This window comes from Ambystoma mexicanum, chromosome 7q (assembly GCF_040938575.1).
Source record: "Ambystoma mexicanum isolate Mex_15411 chromosome 7q, UKY_AmexF1_1, whole genome shotgun sequence".
NCBI classification, from domain to species: domain Eukaryota; kingdom Metazoa; phylum Chordata; class Amphibia; order Caudata; family Ambystomatidae; genus Ambystoma; species Ambystoma mexicanum.
This window is the reverse complement of record NC_090941.1, coordinates 912,471,564-912,489,805: the sequence shown is the minus strand read 5'-3', so window position 1 is coordinate 912,489,805 and position 18,242 is coordinate 912,471,564.

Here is an 18,242-nt window from a genome sequence, read left to right as displayed (position 1 = left end):
GACTCTAAGAAGCAAACGTGCCGGTGGGGGGGTGACGCTTGTATAAGAGTGGCTCTTGGCACCACCTTGGCCACCCCTTAATTCCATCCCCATGCACTGCTTTGTTTCCCATACACGAACTATTGTGCTATCACTTACAGTGTAGATAACTGATTTTGGATGGCTTGGCAATATAGTTTTTTTTTTAAAAAGCTGCATGTTTAGATGAATGCTCAATCATACGTATATTAGTTCCTTTGTCTAAATATCCAACTGCAAGCTCCAACCGGGCGTGAGCCATGTGCTCACTTGGATTTGTATGATATGACCTCAAGACAAACATAAGATTGTGCTACAAGCAAAATGGTTCTTCCACTCAATGCAATACAAATATACACTTAAAATCAGAATACTTTTATAGCCAATTTTGCAGCACAGAAAACACTGTGTTATGCAAAAATGAAGGGAAATGCACATAACAGTACATCCTTTAGCAGGAACAAATTGAATGGCGGTATGCGCCCACAGTGTCCCTCAGAATAAAACGTTTTGCTATTTATGTGCACATCTTATAGATGCTGAAAGCACTTGACAGAGATTGACTGAGTGGACGTAGGAAGTCCTGAGTTACCTGACCCATCTCAGTGTGCAGGCAGCAAATCCTGGGGGTAGGTCTTGCTTTATGCAAATACACAGAGTGGATGCATGCAATGCCTGTTACCATCCGTTTAATGACATTGCAACCCCTTCAACACCACACCCGGTGTACATGTTCGTAGATCGCTTCTGGTTTTTGCCAGTGCAGTGAAATCGGCCTCAAACCTAAAATAGGACCCGAGACCATGGAGTTAGGAGTGTTAAGGATTCTAATCGGTTGCCACACACCGGACCAGGACTCTTGCCACTAGCCTACGATGCAGCGCACAATTAAAACACTTTTACTTCATTTCCTAGAATCCGGATTGAGCTGGCACCCAACCTGTCTCACACCCCCTTTAACAAATATCCCGGGTCACAATGGACCATGAACCAGGCCGGTGGGTGGTAATACAATATTTAATTTAAATTCAAAGAAAATCACACAAATTTAATATTGGGCAGCAATCACCAATGGGGTGATAATTACAAGGTAAATTGATGAAATACACTTAGTTTGACTTTCTACTATAACTTATCCAAAGCACAAATGAATGGAGCAATTTTACTGTTCGGGTAGATAGCACCCGAGTTCAGATTTCCCCCTGCAATGCTCCCACAAAACCCTATATGCTAATTTACACACGTTTCAAGGTCAAAACGGTTTGAGAAACGGGTGAAATAGACAGAGTCGGAATGCGATTTTTATGCTGACTGACAAATGCATATCACAGGGATAATATGCAAGTGAAAGAGTGACTCTAAATTAATGACAGGATGAGATTCTCAATGAAGAAGGAAATTCCGTTTTAAAAATAAAAGCAGTTGACAGAGAAAATCGGTTGGGAAAGTAAAGGGCAAGTTTCACTTAAGCTAGATTTTAGTGGCTAGAAAAGAGAACGCCACCCATGAATAGAAAGGTTACGCTGCAGTTGAAACCCCTTCACTCAGTGTGCCTCTTTTTAGGGAGAATTAATTTGTTTAATCAAAATAGTACTAAGGACTTACACAAGGACAGAAAGGAGTGGAAGAATGGTGTTAACACTTAGAGATCAAGGACTGGATGCACAGAAGATTCTGACAGTTTAAGGATTTCTGATAAGGCAGTTTTAGGGTATTTCTATGGGATTGGACCTCATACAAGGTAACATAGCAAAGGATGCAGTTTGTGGTTGTTGGGGAAGGGAAATACAAAAAGCACTTGAATGTGGTATTTTGAACAGTGGGCCATGTTTCTGGACAGCAAGGCAATATCTGGTCACTGGTCACAGCGGAGGATTCCCCTAGCAGAAAACAGCTGGGCAAAGGTCTGGTCACAGCACATCGGAACCTCAGCTGGAGGGATCAGGTAGCAGGGCAAACAGGCAGCACTGGATAATCCCAATGAGGGTTCAGCCACCTTTCCCATTTATCCCTGAGTTATTTGGATTATTAGTGGGGTTTTTCTGGATCAATGTTCCTGCCTGGATAGGGTCAGATATGCTTTGGCCTGGCAGTGGAATCTGGAATCTTGCAGGATGAATATGGAATATTGGTATACGCAGGAGCTGGAAAATTCAGAAGAGAGTGTTCCCTGTCTCTGTGAGCCTCTAATTTTATAAGGCGTGTGACATCACAGGATTTACGATGGGGGTAGACCTTTGGCTTGACATGCCTCTAACAACTGGATTGGTCAGGAGTTACTGTTACTGCTTTCCTGCCAACCAGTTGGATTTCAGTGACATAACATCAGTTTTACGGGGTGTGCTTAAAAAGCCCATACCCTCCCACAGTTATTTTTTGCCAACAATCAAATCACATAGACAAATGACAAATTTCATACAGAGCATGGCAGTCCAACTCCCTGGTTTGTATGGTGTCAATAGCCCTCCTAATAATCTTTCACTATTTCCAGTGTGAAATATCTCAGATAAATTCTATGATTTTATATATGTGTACCTTTTATCACAGAGCATGTTTGCATTAACTTTTAGCGTTCCACCATGTATTCTTTGCCCATAATTTACATTTTCCTGCCATTTACGTTCCCTACATACTAGGGACAACTACTATGTCTTGTTTTCATGACACAAAAATTACATTTAAACTGTTAAACCTTTGCATTCTTGCGTGGTCCGGTTGCAGAAATAAAAGTCTTAAAGTGTATTTAATAAAATAGTCTTTGGAGCCAGGTGGGCTGGCTTTTGTCTTCCAAATATGGTCATTCCTTTCCAGGCCACAGCCAAATGCCAGTTCAGCCCAGTGTTGCCATGGAGTTTGTCTTCGAAGTTCTCCAGTTGGCGTGGAGGGGAGGTGCTGTAAAAAGTCACACCTATGGGTCCCAGAAATCCATTGTGCCAGGCTGGAGCACTGCGACAGAGTCTGATGGGGGTGCAAGGTCTTCACCTTGGCCCATTCATAGTTTCCAGATGCGGTCCCCTTGGGGGGGGTCCTGTTCCCAGGAAGCAAATGTCCTTTGAAGCCAGGACCTGGAAAAACCTGTGCCTGCTGGTTTCACAGTAAATGCATTTATTCATTTATTCATCTTTTTTTTCTGAACCAGAAGCAAGTCTGTTGGAATAAAACATCATATATGTGTTTCAAACAAAACCCCCATCACATTCTATGCAAAGACAGGACCTTAATTCAACATTTCACTGTTAAACAGATATTTGTCTTGTTTGTAAAAGCACCATTTGATACGTGGTCAATTTTCCTTGGCTGTCACTTGACCATGCGGCCTTCTCACATTCATTTTCTGAATCTTTCAAAGCCCCAGTCATGTTTCTAATGCACAGGCATCTTTCCAAATAAAGATCCCTTGAGACTGACATGGCTAGGAGAGGGAGAGGGCTGTATATAAAACATTTAGCTATGATATTTTGTTCCAAAGTAAAGCGTATTTTTCTTTGTACAGCTTGGAATGGAGTTCTTTGTTATTCCACTGATCTGGCATGACACAGCCTGTCATTCAGTAAGAAATGCCTCCTTTTGCTGAAGCACCACCTGAATATGGATGGACATAGCTGGGTCTCACTGGATCAGAACCGTGTACTGTTAAACAGATGAAAAAGAGCATCAGCACACAGTCATTTTAAAAGGCTAAATAATTTCTTTTTCAGTGAAGTTTTGGGCTGGCAGCTTAGCAGCGCTGCCTTTGAATTATTTTCTTTTTGGTGCAAATTAACTTTTCTCTGGTGCCACTGAAGAAAATACTGGCAGCAATTCTCTGGGTATTTGGTGTTTCATCTCGCCCCATGTGTGGCTGGTCAGACAGCGCAGCCATTATCTTGATGACTGCTAAACACAGTTTTTAAGGCAAGGCGATAGTGCTCAACAACGCCAGCACAGTCATTCTGCTGGTGACTGCTGAGATATGGTTTGGTGATGTAGGGGAGTTCTGCTGGGCTGTATATGTATCCCACAGGAGCACCCATATCCCGTTTCACAGAGGGCAACATCAAGAGAGGGTGATTATCACATCCACACAATATCCCTCAGCTCCACAACTCATAGAAAACAGAACTCTACATCTCTACAACCAAACTACATACCACCACCCCAGCAAATGCACTCTCGCACCATGGGCACACAATGCCTCCATCTAAGCACACATGCCTCTATGCCCTCAACAAGAAGCACTTAGAAACAGGCCTGCACACAGTACTCAGGTTCTGTAGAACTGCATGCATCAATAGCAGCAAAGCTATCGTGCATGTTCCCTCTCTAACCACTGACATAACCCACCCGCTCTGTTTCAGATCCGCCAGAGTGCCTGGAAGCCATGTCAATGGCAGCAATGTGCTGCATTAACCCAGTAATGTAACGCAACATGACATTTGATTTTTGGTGTCGTGTCGTTTGTACCTAATGCATGCATGCATTCCAACCTCTGGAAATCCCATGTTCTTAATAACAAATCATTTTTAATAGTTTCCAGAGATAAGAACTCAATATCAATGTTCGTGGCATTGATTGCTTGGTGTTTTTGGCCTAAAAATGTTTTATTAGTAACCTTTTCCTTATGAAGCTTAGCTGAAGACAAACAGCAGCATTCATGGGAACATTAGAAGGAACCTGCCACACTTACTTCTTGTCCAGATGAGGCTTTCATTCAGACCACCCAAAAAGAAGCCCCAGCCAGGTGTCAGGTACCCTTGATTATTTTAGCAGCTGGCATCAATGCCAAAGAAGCAAGCCAAACGCCTTCCATTGTTAGGCTACTGCCCAATGCATTAACCCTCCCATGATTCGGCTCTTTGCATTTCCCCATTTTGAGTTGTTTGTAGTGGGCATTATTCACTTTTAATGGCATTGTTATTATGAAAATGATTTCCAGTAAAGATTCCATCTTTTCGCCTATCGCTATTTTGGTTATTCACAATAAGCCGGCCGAGGGTTTCAAGATGCGCTCCCCTGATGAAGCCTGGTGACGCTGAAACATGCCTGGCATTGCTTCCTGTTCTCCAGTAGAAGGCACGTGGCCCAGTACTCCATGCAGGACTGTCCCTTAAGGGTAGGGACAGAGCGGTTTGCACATGGATTTCACCTTCTGTAATGGCAGGGAGGGGTTACAGACACAATGGAGTCTAACTTTTGAGGTTTTCGATGTGATGAAATGTAGTGTTTTCTGAACCACTAAGCGATCCCACATGCTGTGGAATATTTTTCTCAGAACAGTGCCTGAGATGTCGTCCTTTCTGCGCAGGCTCTTAGTGAGGGGCACTCTAGCCCATTAATCATACAGCATGGGCTACCTCCAATCACATACCTTACCGTCCCCTCTTACTGCCTTATCGCCTCCCAGTTTCTGTGCAAGGTGTTACCATCATTCTAGCGATTACAAGACGTGTGTGGAAGGGGTTCCCATGTTGCAGCAACATCTGAAAAGTAGTGTTACAGTTCATGTTTATCGCTTTCCTGTTGTCTTATCCTTTACTTGTATTGCTGTTCGGGCAAGTGCTCTGTTTTGTAGTTTACTTTAACTAAATAACTCACCTTCCAGGGTTAAACCATCCTGGGTGCAGCCCTGGTCGCGGCACAGCCGGCTGCAGCTAAATGGTGGTGCCTGTGACATGGGGTGGCATGACACGGCCGGTGCAACCTTTGCTCTCCTTCGGCATCCCTTTCCTCTCTGTGCCTAGAGACACAGCGCCAAAGACACAACTCACTGATGATGCACAAGAAGGCACAACACGCCTATGCCAATGAGGTTGCTGGAGGAGGAGAGTTGCCTAGCATGTCAGTGGGGGAATTCATGTATGTATGAGCGGGACCAGAGTGATCTGCACATGCGTGTTTCTCCTCTGGCAGGGCACAACCTGGCGCATCCTGAGTGGGCACTCTCTCATAGAGGGTATAGCGTTTTTTATGGGTGAAATTTCGATGGGTTTTTTTCCAAGTACATTTTACCGAAAAAAACCCATCGAAATATATAGAGGGTGGGGGTGGGGGGTGGTTGGAAAAGTATATATAAGGGGTGGGGGTGGTCGGGAATAGGTAAAAAACAATAGGGGATGTGGGCTTGGAATTGACATAGAACCTCATAGAGTAGGCTATTTTCTATGTTCGTTGACAGCAGAGGGGCTGTCGCATTTTTGGAAAATGACTAAGTTCTATTGAAGTTTTATAATTCTCGTCTGTGGGCAGTAGACACTATTGATGGTTCCGTGTGAAGAACGGGCCTTTTACAATGTCCACGGTCCACTAAAAAGTCTGCATTGGATGCAAATAAAGGAAAGACACTAATGGCACGAGCTCATTTACCTGAGAAGTGTTCACTACATGTTTGTGCGCAGCTGTCCGCCATCTCACTTGCCGGAAGTAACAGTAAATGTCACAGCTGAGCAGTGTGATGGTAATGGAAAAAAAAACAAAACAAAAAAAGCGTCCAGCCTGACGTCCAAAAGTTCTTACAGAATCCAGGGCACTTCGTGAGTGTATGTCTGTATGGTCTCCGATTGCCAAGAGTGCAACATGAAAACCATACATACACAAGAATAGACTATTATAACACAACGTCACGAGTTGTATGGACACAAGGACATTTACAACCTCACAAATGTGCACACTCGCCCAGGGTCACTTGCACGTGTTCATGCTTGCACCATGTTCTCACTCAGACACTCACACATTTACACAATCAGACATTTGGACACACGCGTTTGCACACACATATTTGCACACTCTCACATTAGTATCCTAGATTAACTGTTGCCCCACTTTATGAATTGTTTGTCCAAGTTTAATTGCTGCACCAATGTTTGCATTGTTGGCCCTAGTGTAATCATAGCCACTCTGTATGAGTGCACCGCCCTAGTTTGAGTCTTTGCCCTTGTTTGTTGACCTCTGTACTTTACTTTACTCTACTCCTTAGCATCCTAGATGAAGGGCTATTAGCCTTACAGCCAAACCCTACAGCGCTATTAGCGCCGGATCACGGGTTTGGGGGAACAGTAAGTCCCCATTCCCCATTGGGCCTATTCGGGAATTTGCCATTCCCCATTGAGCCCAATGGGGAATGTTTGGTGCTATTACCGACGGTGGTATTGGTGCAGAAAATTGGCAGAATCGCGGCAGATTTGCCCCCAGCACAGAGCTGGGGGAAAATCTGCCAAACCCGTGATTTGACGGACCCTTAAATGTGGCGGTAATACTATTACCGCTGCATTAAAGGGTTACTGCCAAACTCGTGATGAGGCCCGAATTGTTGACCCACAGTATAGATTGTTTGCTCTACTTTAATTGTTGCCCCACTACAGTGTGCTCCGTAATGATATTGATCTGTTTAATTATATAGCACCTTAATTCAAAGCGCTTTACAGAGCACATATTTACATACAGTATCGCCCAACTGAAATTGGTACTCATTTATCGACCTGAGAAGGATGAAAGGTTCAGTTGGCCTAGTTGGCCTTGCCGGGATTCGGACCTGCGACCTGCAGATGTTCGCTCAGATCGCAGCAAGCGCTCAACCCTCTAAGCTATCTTACGTACCACTGTGAATTGTGTCCCTAGTTTCATTGTTTGACCTAGTTTAGCTGTTGTCCCAACGCTGTCTGCTCGATCAATTTATTGCCCACGGTAAGAATTGTTCCCCCCACAACTGGCCCTCTTTTTTCATGTCCAAACGCTCTATACACAAACTAGGCCACTCGTGCACAGCAATTTAAAATCCATCCCTGAGGGCCACAAACGACAGAACCCGACACCTAACTTGCATACCAACACAAATGAGCGATGCACCCTAGCACCACGGGCACAGCAAGCTGCCATCTGGGCACACATGCCTCTATTCCCTCGACACAGGCCTCCTGGAAACAGACCGGCAAACAGTAGAGGAGTACTTCCGAACTGCATGCATGCCCACAGTACACAGGTACTTCTCAACTGCACGCCTGACCAAGCTGTAAAGCTGTCTTGCATTTTCCCTCTCTCCCCACTAACCTAAATAACTCGCCCCTCCCGCAGCCGCCCTCTTCAGATCCCTCTGAGTTCCTGGGCTCCATGCAAATGGAAATGGTGCACGCTGTAAATCCCACACATGGCAGGAGGTCATAACCACAGAGCGTCATCCTCTGAATCTTTAGACACAGAATAGGAATTGTTGCCTGAATGCCTGGGAAGTTGTTTGTGAATGTGAACGTTCCAGTCCGGATGCTAATTGGCTGTGCGACGTGCATCTGTGCCTCTATACACCTGTAGGTTTAATCACCCGTTGAAATGTTGTAAGGTGGTGCCTGTGCTTCCAGAGAAGTCTGAAGGATTGATGTTATCGCAAGCATGCCCTAAACACGCAGAGACTTCATTTTTCCTGGCGCACAGCAGTGGCGCTGCATATTGGCTATGGCCAGTATGCAGCCGAGAATTTGCAATCCGATGCGTATTTCTTCATTTCCTCCTAATTTCAGCAGTTCATAATGATGTCGCTCTTAATCAATACCGTTGAGTATCTCTGCTTTCTGCCGAGAGGAGTCTCCGGTGGAAGACGCCGATACATCACAGTATGTAGAGCAGAAATAATGTGGATCCTATTCAAAGCACGCTTTGATTTTAAGATGAACGCTGCAATGCCAGCCGGATCCTCCAGGAGCTTTTATACCACTGATCCTCTACTCAAAGGGAAAGGACAAAGGTTCGGACCCTTCTTCCAATAAAGGTCCCTAAAAATCCAAAGGGAGATCCCAGACCTGTGGTAGGTCAGCTCCCACAGGAAAGCAGAGTGCGTGGTAGGTCAGCTCCCACAGGAAAGCAGAGTGCGTGGTAGGTCAGCTCCCACAGGAAAGCAGAGTGCGAGCACCTCTAGCACTGAGGTACCCACGTACTCAAGAAACAGGGGTTGTTTTCAGTGTGGAGATTTGACACATAGGAGGGGAAATCCTGCTTGCCAGGGGAAACCCAGGCAGGCAATAATGACTAATGGACCCCTCAAGGAGGAGCTCACAGTTAGCATGGTCTTCTTTACAGAAGGCCAGGGAGCGGTCAAAAGTTCTCTCACTCTGAGTGGGAATGGTACTGGGTCATTTGAGGGGCCCCCAGTTCCCGCCAAGACTCAGATGTTTCTGAATGTGCCTCCAGAAACAGGGAAAAGTATTCCCGTCTCCCTCCGAACAGCGCAGTAGAGCTACCACAATTGAACCTGCTCGATGCCCACTTGCTGCCTGGGCACACACGATCCAACGTACCCGAATTGAGTTCAATCCTCTCAGATCACTGCTCAAAGCCAGGATCGATCCCTTCAAGCAGCCAAGAACTGCAGCAAGATATTATTGACTATTATTGACTATTAGTACCCAACCAGAGTCAAGCAGAATGCAACACCCCTTTCTTCCCTCCTCCCTGCCCTCCCCACCCCACTTCCCTTCTTGCTCCTTTGTCCCCAGTAGGGGACGATGGCAGCCTCCAAGCCGTGTGGAGGCTCGGAGCGGGGCCATCCCTGATCTGCGCCTCTACAGGGCTGGAGGCTTCCATCGTCCCCCGCCGGGGACGCAGGTATTTTTTTTTTACTCTCCCTCCCTTCTGCCCTCCCAACCCCACTTACCTTCTTCTCCTTTTTTTTCCGGGAGCGGACGCACTGGTAACACTTATTTTCCCAGCGCGTCCTCTCCCGATGGCCGCCATGGAAAGGGAAAACTGAATCCGTTTTCCCTTTCCCGGTGGCCATTTTCTTGATCGTTTTTATTATTTTTTTTCTGTCCCGAAGCGCGTTTCGGGACAGAAAAAAATGGTTTTAGTGCCCCGATCATACAGATATTGCGGGCCGGGGTACTAATAGCTATATAACCCTCGCGGCGGGGGCATTACCGACTCAGGTAATGCCCCGGGCCTTAGTTAAGGCCCTCGCTTCGCTCAGGCCTATAACTCTGGGTCACGGGGCATTACCTGAGTCGGTAATGTTCCCTCCGCTCGGGTCATATTGCTTTATTAACTGCCCCCTTAGTCCAGTTCCAGGCCTTGGAGACTGGTTAGGTCACTAATTCCCTTTTTGCATCCAAGAAACATATCCTTTTTAAAGAACATTCTGGTTTTTACTTGCCTTCCACCACTGATTCATTACTCAGAGGGTTGCATTGTGCTATCTTTGCTTATTCTCTGTTATTTCCTCAGCAGTGGATTTTGTGTAGTATTTTTCTGTTTAGTTATTTTTCAGATGGTGTGTTTTTATTAAAGTATATCTATTTTTCTAGAACCTTGAATGGCCATTCCGTTTATTTTGGACTGGCAGCCTTTGCTGTGTGGTTCGCAACGGAATACGTTTTCACCGTTCTTAAGAGTTTAGCCTTCCCTTGACTCAGGTTACCACAAAAGGCAAAGGAGGTATAGCTCTTAAGTGTGCCTGTTTTACGTTTATGATTGTGTTGGCTCTTGGTTTGTAGAAATGGCTAAGTGGGCATTTTCCCCCGTACTCATCCTTGCACTCCTGCAGAGCAGAATCCAGTTTGGCACAGTTTCAGAATTCGCTCTCAAAGACTCCATTGCACTACCAGCATTCTTTGGGGGCATTCCACCCAGTGGAGGGATCCCACTAGTATTTGGATGTTAAATAGATGTTAGCATGTTGCATAAAATGCTCAGTCCGTGTTAGAGCAACAGCCAGCATGTTGAGTAATTTCCTGTGTCAATCACTGCCAGTAGATGATCGGTCTCACGGTCACCTGCCTGGTGACAATGCACAAAACCCAAAGCAAAGATAAAACACCAGCCTTTCACAGCGGTGTCTCTTTACACAACCTCTGTAGTGCTTTAACCTTTGGGTCACTTCAGATCTTCACAAGCACTACTGCCTTGATGAATACATCAGGACATAATGGGCAGTTGGCCAAGTTGTGCTGCAGCACCTGTTCTCATAAGGTATGTTCAGCCTCCCTCTCGCCATTCACAAAATTCAAATGCATGCACATGTTTGCATTCCATGTATGTTGTGTAGCTATCCCTCAAATATTACCCTATGTGTAATGGGACCTTCTTTTAAGGGAGCTAGGTCATATGCATGCTGTTACTGATGTGTGCTGTACTCACACAAGTGAATCTAAGAAAGATCCAGTGTTGTACGAATTCTCACATCACATGATAGCTGATTGCAATCTAAAGATGGCTGCTATGGGTGGAGCCAAAACATTGCACCTCATTGACTAGCCCAAAAGGAACTAAGAAGGAGGTGGATAGGTTGCATCCTTAAAAGCCTTTTCTGTTTATATACATATATTCAATGTATTAGGTAAACCCCACGTTCAGAGCCATACTACTCCTATACCAGCAGCGATTCCAGTTATAAAGGTGAAATAATCACACCTGAAAGGTTATACCTCCTTCCCCTTGTTTAGTAACGCAGGCCATGGGCAGGCTGTATTTTCCAGAGGGCTGTAAACTGATGGCAGTAGCAAGCCAAACAACGTACGTACAATGGTTGCAAAATAAAATAATGTCAGATCAAGGTTTTTTTTTTAATATATTTTTTTTATTTTATCTCAACCAAACAACATTACAACGAAACATAAATAAAACACTTCAAACAACAAAACCAAACGAACAAAAAGTAAGGCACTGCAATCCCCATCCCTCCCCCCTATGAGCCTGTAGAGTGTTCGCCATCAGTGTCCGTTCCGTGCGGTGGGGCCTCATCGCTCTCAAGTCCAGCCGAGGCCGATCCCGCACAAAACAGCTCAGCTAACAACAACTTCCATGCCATGAGAGAGCCTATTTCTTCCCCATCGCCTGCCATACTGCCATCTTGCCACACTGTCGTTTCAGCATCCGCCCATTTTTGGAGATCCCGCCACCAGACCTCCACTCGCGGCTTGTGACATTTCTTCCACTCCATGGCTATCCTACGTTTGGCAAGCACATAGGCCAGATCTTTAAGTTTATCCACATGTCGAAGCTTACGCGCCCTGGGATACCCTCCCAGCAGACAAGCCCACGCCGAATCCACCTTAAGTGTGATACCCCTTCCTGCCAGCCTCTGCGCCACTTCACCCCAGTAAGTTGCAATCACTGGGCACGCCCAGAACATATGTATCATGTCCGCATTCTCTTCGTTACACTTGGGGCACGCCTGGCGCCCACTACCTAGGAATTTGGAAATTCTAAGGGGGGTCATATATGCCCTGTGCGTAATATAGAGCTGTATCTGCTTGAACCTGGCGTTCCTCGATACCTTTTTATGGTACCCCAGGGCGCGCTCCCACATCCCATCCGACATCGGGGCCCCCGCCTCTGCATCCCACTCCAGTCTCAGGTGCCCTAAATCCTTCCCAACCTTTGTCATCAACATCTCGTACAACCTAGAGACCTCGTGTCCGCCCTCTGATGCGTCATACATCGTCTCCAGCGTGGCATCCGGTGCATCGGCCAAAGTAGTTTCGGGCCACGTGCTCCGGACCTCCCGGACCACCCTGTGATATGTTACATATTGACCCCTGTGTAGTCCCGACCCTACCTCCAGTTCATCGAACTCCATCAGGGTCCCCTCCTGCCAGATGTCGCCCATTGTAATCAATCCCACTGACACCCAATACGTCCGGATAATAGTTCTCAGCTGCCCGTCCTCCTTTGCCAGGGTGATCAGAGGGAACTGCGACATACACGGCGCGGGGTCACCCATCATCCGACAGGCACGCCGCCATATGTTCCTGCCAACGGCCAGCATCTTAGGACGCTCTCTCATCCATGAGCCAGTCACCCAAATCACCTCCCGCAGATAGAAGGGGGAACAGTCTTCCCCTAGCAGCCTATGTTCGGGGGTCTCTTCATCTGAAAGCCACCTGGCCACATATTGCAGTTGCGCCGCGATATAATAGGCCTCAAAGTTCGGCAGCTTCACGCCACCTTTCTCGTAAGAGTTCTGCAATTTCCATAATGCGACCCTGTTGCGCGTGCCGTGCCACAGGAAATTCCTACACCCGCTATGCAACCTGGCGAAAAACTTCCTAGGTATCATATACGGGATGTTATTAAAGTAATGCAGGAGCCTGGGCAACACCACCATTTTAAGCATGGCTCCGCGACCCATCATTGCTAAAGGCAATCTTTCCCAGAACCTCATGCACCTCTCAATCTGTCCCACAGCTAGTTCAGTATTATACTTGTGTTCTTCCTCAGTCGTGTGATACACGTCAATGCCCAAGTACCGGAAGGAGCTCGTTGCCCACGGAATCCGCAGCACCGGCAACCTCTCCGCCGGTATCCCCACATAACTGCCCAGCGGGAATAATACGGATTTCTGAGGGTTAACCGCTATGCCGGACAACCAGGCATACCTCTCCAATACCTCCAAGATATACTGCAAGTTCTCTTCCGGGTGTTTCAGGTATAACAGCATATCGTCTGCATACAGGGATATAAGATGGCACTCTCCTCCCACCTCTATGCCCACCGGATCATACTGCTGCTGGAGGTAAACTGCTAAGGGTTCGAGGGCCAGTATGTACAACATTGGGGACCAAGGACATCCCTGCCTGGTACCTCTACCTAACTGCCATCTGTCTGACACTACTGCACCCGTACGGACCCTAGCCAGAGGCGCACTATATAATAGCTCGGCCCACCTCATGTAGCATGGTCCCAGTCCGAACTGCCCCAAAGCCGCCAGGAGCCATGGCCATCGGACGGAGTCGAACGCTTTAACCGCGTCCAGCGCCACTATTGCCATTTCGCTGTCATCACTGCCCCCCTTTTCCACCACCCTGTGAAGGCGCCTGTGATTGTGGGTAATATTCCTGTTCGGGACATAGCCCGTCTGGTCAGGATGGATCAGCTTGCCTATTACCCTCTGCATTCTGGCCGCCAGGACCGCTGTCAGGATCTTGCTGTCCTGGTTCAACATCGACAGGGGCCGGTAGGAGCCACAGTCGTGCCCCGGTTTGTTGGGTTTGGGGAGCGGTACTATAATCGCCTCCCTGAGAGATTCTGGTAGCCGCCCCACCTCGAACGCTTCGTTAAACATCTCCAGCATGGGCGGGAGCACCTCCTCCCCATACGCTTTATAAAATTCACTGGGGAACCCGTCTGCACCTGGGGCCTTACAAGTGGGCAGCTGCCGCACAATCTCCTGCAGCTCATCCAGAGTGATCTTAGCATCCATTTCCTCTCGCTCTTTGTCACTTATCTTGGGCAGGCCTATGTCTTCAAGTACTACCTCTATATCCTCCCGGCTTCCCCCCTCTCGATCCTCATATAATGCTTGATAATATTCTGCGAATGCTCCATTCACCCCTTCCTGGGTGTTCTGCTCCACTCCCTTTTCAGTGATAACTGATCGGATCGGGGATCTTGGGGTCTCGCTCTTATACAGCCAAGCAAGAAGTCTGCCCGTCTTGTCTCCCCCGGCATGCAACCTCTCAATGTACTTCCTGTAATTTAGGTTACAAAGCCTGTCCCAATGTTCTGCGCACCTCTGTTGCAGTTTAATGACCTCCTCCATGTCCGTCCCCCCCTCCCCCAGCTCTCTCTCCAACTCAGTCTCGGCTCTACGCAGATCTGCCAGGACTCCTCCCATTAATCCTTTGGATTTAGCAATGGCAACCCCCCTCATTACAACCTTAAAGGCCTCCCACAAAGTACCAGCCGACTTGACGCTGCCTGTGTTCGTTTCAAAATAAGCAACAATCTCCTCCCTCACTTCTTCTCTGAAGACTGGATCCCTGAGCGCTTCCGCCCTGAGGCGCCATGTTGGAATACGCGCACGTGGGGGACAAAGCTGCCAACGCATGACCAGGGGCGAGTGGTCCGAAAGGACTCTCGCCCTGTAGTCTATCTGGTCACACTCCGCGACAATGTCCGGAGTGGCGAAAAAGTAATCCAGCCTTGTGTGTAACTGGTGCGGGGCCGAGTAATGTGAATATTGCCTCACGCCAGGGTGTCTCGTCCTCCACACGTCTGCCAGGCCAAGGTCTACCGCCGGGCTGGGCCTGTCCAGCCTGTCGTCTGACCTGTCCTCCTTGGGGTCTAGTACACAATTAAAGTCCCCTCCCCAAATCACAGGACCCCCCATCCCCTCACCCAGTCTAGTGGTCAGTGTCCTGAAGTATGTCGCCGTGTCACGGTTGGGGGCATAGGTATTTATAACGCACACTACTTTATTTTCCACAAGCCCCCTTACCATGACCAGCCTCCCATCAGACTCCACAACCTCCCCAAGTAGCTTAAACGGGACATGTGGTGCAACCCAAATCAGCACACCTCTAGCATAGGCAGAATATGTGGATCCAACTACAGTCCCTCTCCACTTTCTCCCCACCAGTTCCAGCTTATCCCGTGTCAGATGTGTCTCCTGTAACAGGGCGATGTCTATCCTTTGTCTTTTTAGGTACAACATGACCTTGTTACGCTTAAGGTAACTGCTAAGACCTCTAACGTTCCACGTTAGTATCCTAAGGTCCCCCATGACGCAACAGTAGCTCCCATCCCTCTCCCAGGACCCCTCGCCTCCCTCCTACCGCAAGGGCCACCATCCCCAGTTTCTCCCCCAGGCTCATATAAAAACTGACCCGCCCCACCCCCCTAACCCCCTTAACCCAACCAACTGCCCAGCTCCATCCCTGGATCTCAGGCATCCCTGTGTTCGGTTCTCTCTGGAACCCAAGTAGAGAACCCGACAGGGTGTCACCCCACACACAGTGACTAAACTAAACTCAAACTGGGGTACAAAGACCAGCCCCCGGAGGCTCCCCTCCCGCACTTCCGTATCCGCGCACACGGACCATGTTTCAAAGTCCTAACGCATACACTACCAAACAGAGTCATACCGACTATATTCCAGTCCCAATGTTCATAGCCCAACCGGGCCCGCAGCATCACTTATCTCTTCCCGTTCCATCCGCCGTCCGCTCATCTGGCTCCTGAGGACAGTTTTGTGCATCGAGCCATTCCATGGCCTCCTCCGGAGTGTCAAAGAACAGCATCTTAGTCTTGAAGAAAACCTTCAATCTGGCCGGGTAAAGCAACATATACTTGTACCCTGCTGCCCGCAATCGCCTCTTGACCGCCCCAAAGTTCATGCGACTGCGCTGCACTTGCAAGGTGTAATCGGGGTAAGCAGTAATGGTCGCCTCTCCTCGCCGTATAGTGCCCCCCTTACGAAAGTGCTCAAGGATCCTTTCCCGATCCCGATAATTGAGGATCTTGGCGATCACAGGCCTAGGTGAGTTCCCCGGCGGTGGTCTTCTACTCAAGGCCCTGTGCGCCCTCTCCACCGCAAACCCCTGCGACAGGGCTCCCCCAGTGATCTCCTGCAGCAGCAAGTTCTCAATAAACTCCGTGGGATTCTGGCCCTCAGCCCCCTCCGGCAGGCCCACGATGCGAACGTTGTTTCTCCGGGCACGTCCTTCCGCCTCTTCAGCCCTACTTTCCAAGTTGCCCACCCGCTGCACCAGGGCATGGATATCGCGCTTATGTGCAGTGCAGTCCGCCACAGTAGGGCCCATCTCCTTTTCCAAGGTTTCCGCGCGCTCAGCCAGGGCCCGCACATCCTGCCTCAGGAGGTTCACGTCCTCCTGCACCGCCCCAACCTGTAGTTCCAACGCGGTTTTCAATTCGGCCACAGCAAGTTGGAGCCTGGTCTCCCACGTCGCCTTCAGATCCGCGATCGCAGCGAGAACCTCCTGGTTCGCACCACCGGCGGCCATCTCCTTGGTCTGAGCCTTATCCCTGCTCCTGGCACCCTCCAGGCCGGGTGACGTCTTGGCGTATTCGTCGAGCGTGGGCTGTTTATTCTTCGCCCTCAGAGGCTTGTTCGACATATCTCCAGTCAGGAGCGTCCCTCCGGTCGCGCTCCGGTCCAAGCCAGGGAGGCACTGTGCCCATACACCACGACTCTGTTGAGAGTCTCAGCTCGCCCCACAGTCTCAGGCACCGCTGTTGTCCGGCGCTCCCCCCAGATGGGCAGGGTCGCGCTGCCCCCTTCGTACCGCTGAGAGGGCGCACGTATGTTGTGGTCCCAATCTACCGCTCCTTTGTCCCCTCGTCAAGCGGCGGCGGCCATTTTGTCATCCGTCGAGGTCTGGCCGCCAGTGCTTCATTCGGCTCTTAAGTATCCGTGCGCACTACGAACCCATATAAAAATGTGTCCTCGCGTGCAGCCGGACTTCATGTACACAGTCTTCCAATTTTCGCCAAATCACAGCGGTCCTTGCGCGGTATCAGTCGGATTATGTACGGATCAGCGGGAGCTCCCGTTCAGGCACGTCCTTTCACATGGCTACCAAGCCACGCCCCCCATGTCGGAGCAAGGTTCTATAAAAATATTGACTTTTAATCAAACAATAACATGCAATCAACTAAGCAGGTTACAAATCAACTAGTAAAATTCCACCCCTGCATTACAGAAAACACAGAAAATGAAGACTGTTGTAGAATGTCTCTATGGGTAGATAAGCTGGGGTCTTAAGGCACTTAACTGGCACAATATCAATGTTCAAGAATATCTTAGAAGAAAAAGGCAGAGAAGGGAGGACTTAAAATTCACTATGGTCCCACAGCTGGACCAGGGCTAGGGGAGCAGAACAAGGGATCTTCATAGTACCTTAATTCTGTGTGTGGGGGCTATGCAGCACTGCAACAGGCTTCTTGAAGCTTCCAGAGGTTATGATTCGGAGTCAGGTCAGTGAGTAGGTCGACTGGGCCCAACACATGGTGCAGTCCAATTAGCAATGGCACATGCCATGAAGAAGCTTGGGGCTGGCAGTGGATGTCCAGGATGGTGCAGCTCACAAGAGGTCCAATGCAGGGATCCGGGTTCAGAGCTACTTCTTGATGCCTGGTTTGCTGTATGGACCAATAAGAGTCTATAGGAACAAGGTGAGTTCATCAGTTCTGCACACCCACTCTGGGGAGCTTGGTGGGCACCTACAGGGGACCCTCCACCTCCAATGACAGGAGCCTGGTCACAGTGCAGCCAGCAGAGTGATGCCTTGCTCCAGCAGCAGTGCCCCTCACTAGTCCATGAGAATGGTGAAGGGACAGAGATCTCCTCTGCTTTGGATGCCTTCTGTCCAGGCCTATATGGCAAAGCACTGTGGAATGGACTGCACTCGCAAAAGAGATCCACAAATGCATCCTTCGTCTTCTCTTGATTGTCAAAAGGTGAATCGAAGAATGAGGGTTTGCCACTCCCCTTTCATGGGCAAAATATCAAAGGTGATTGGTCCAAA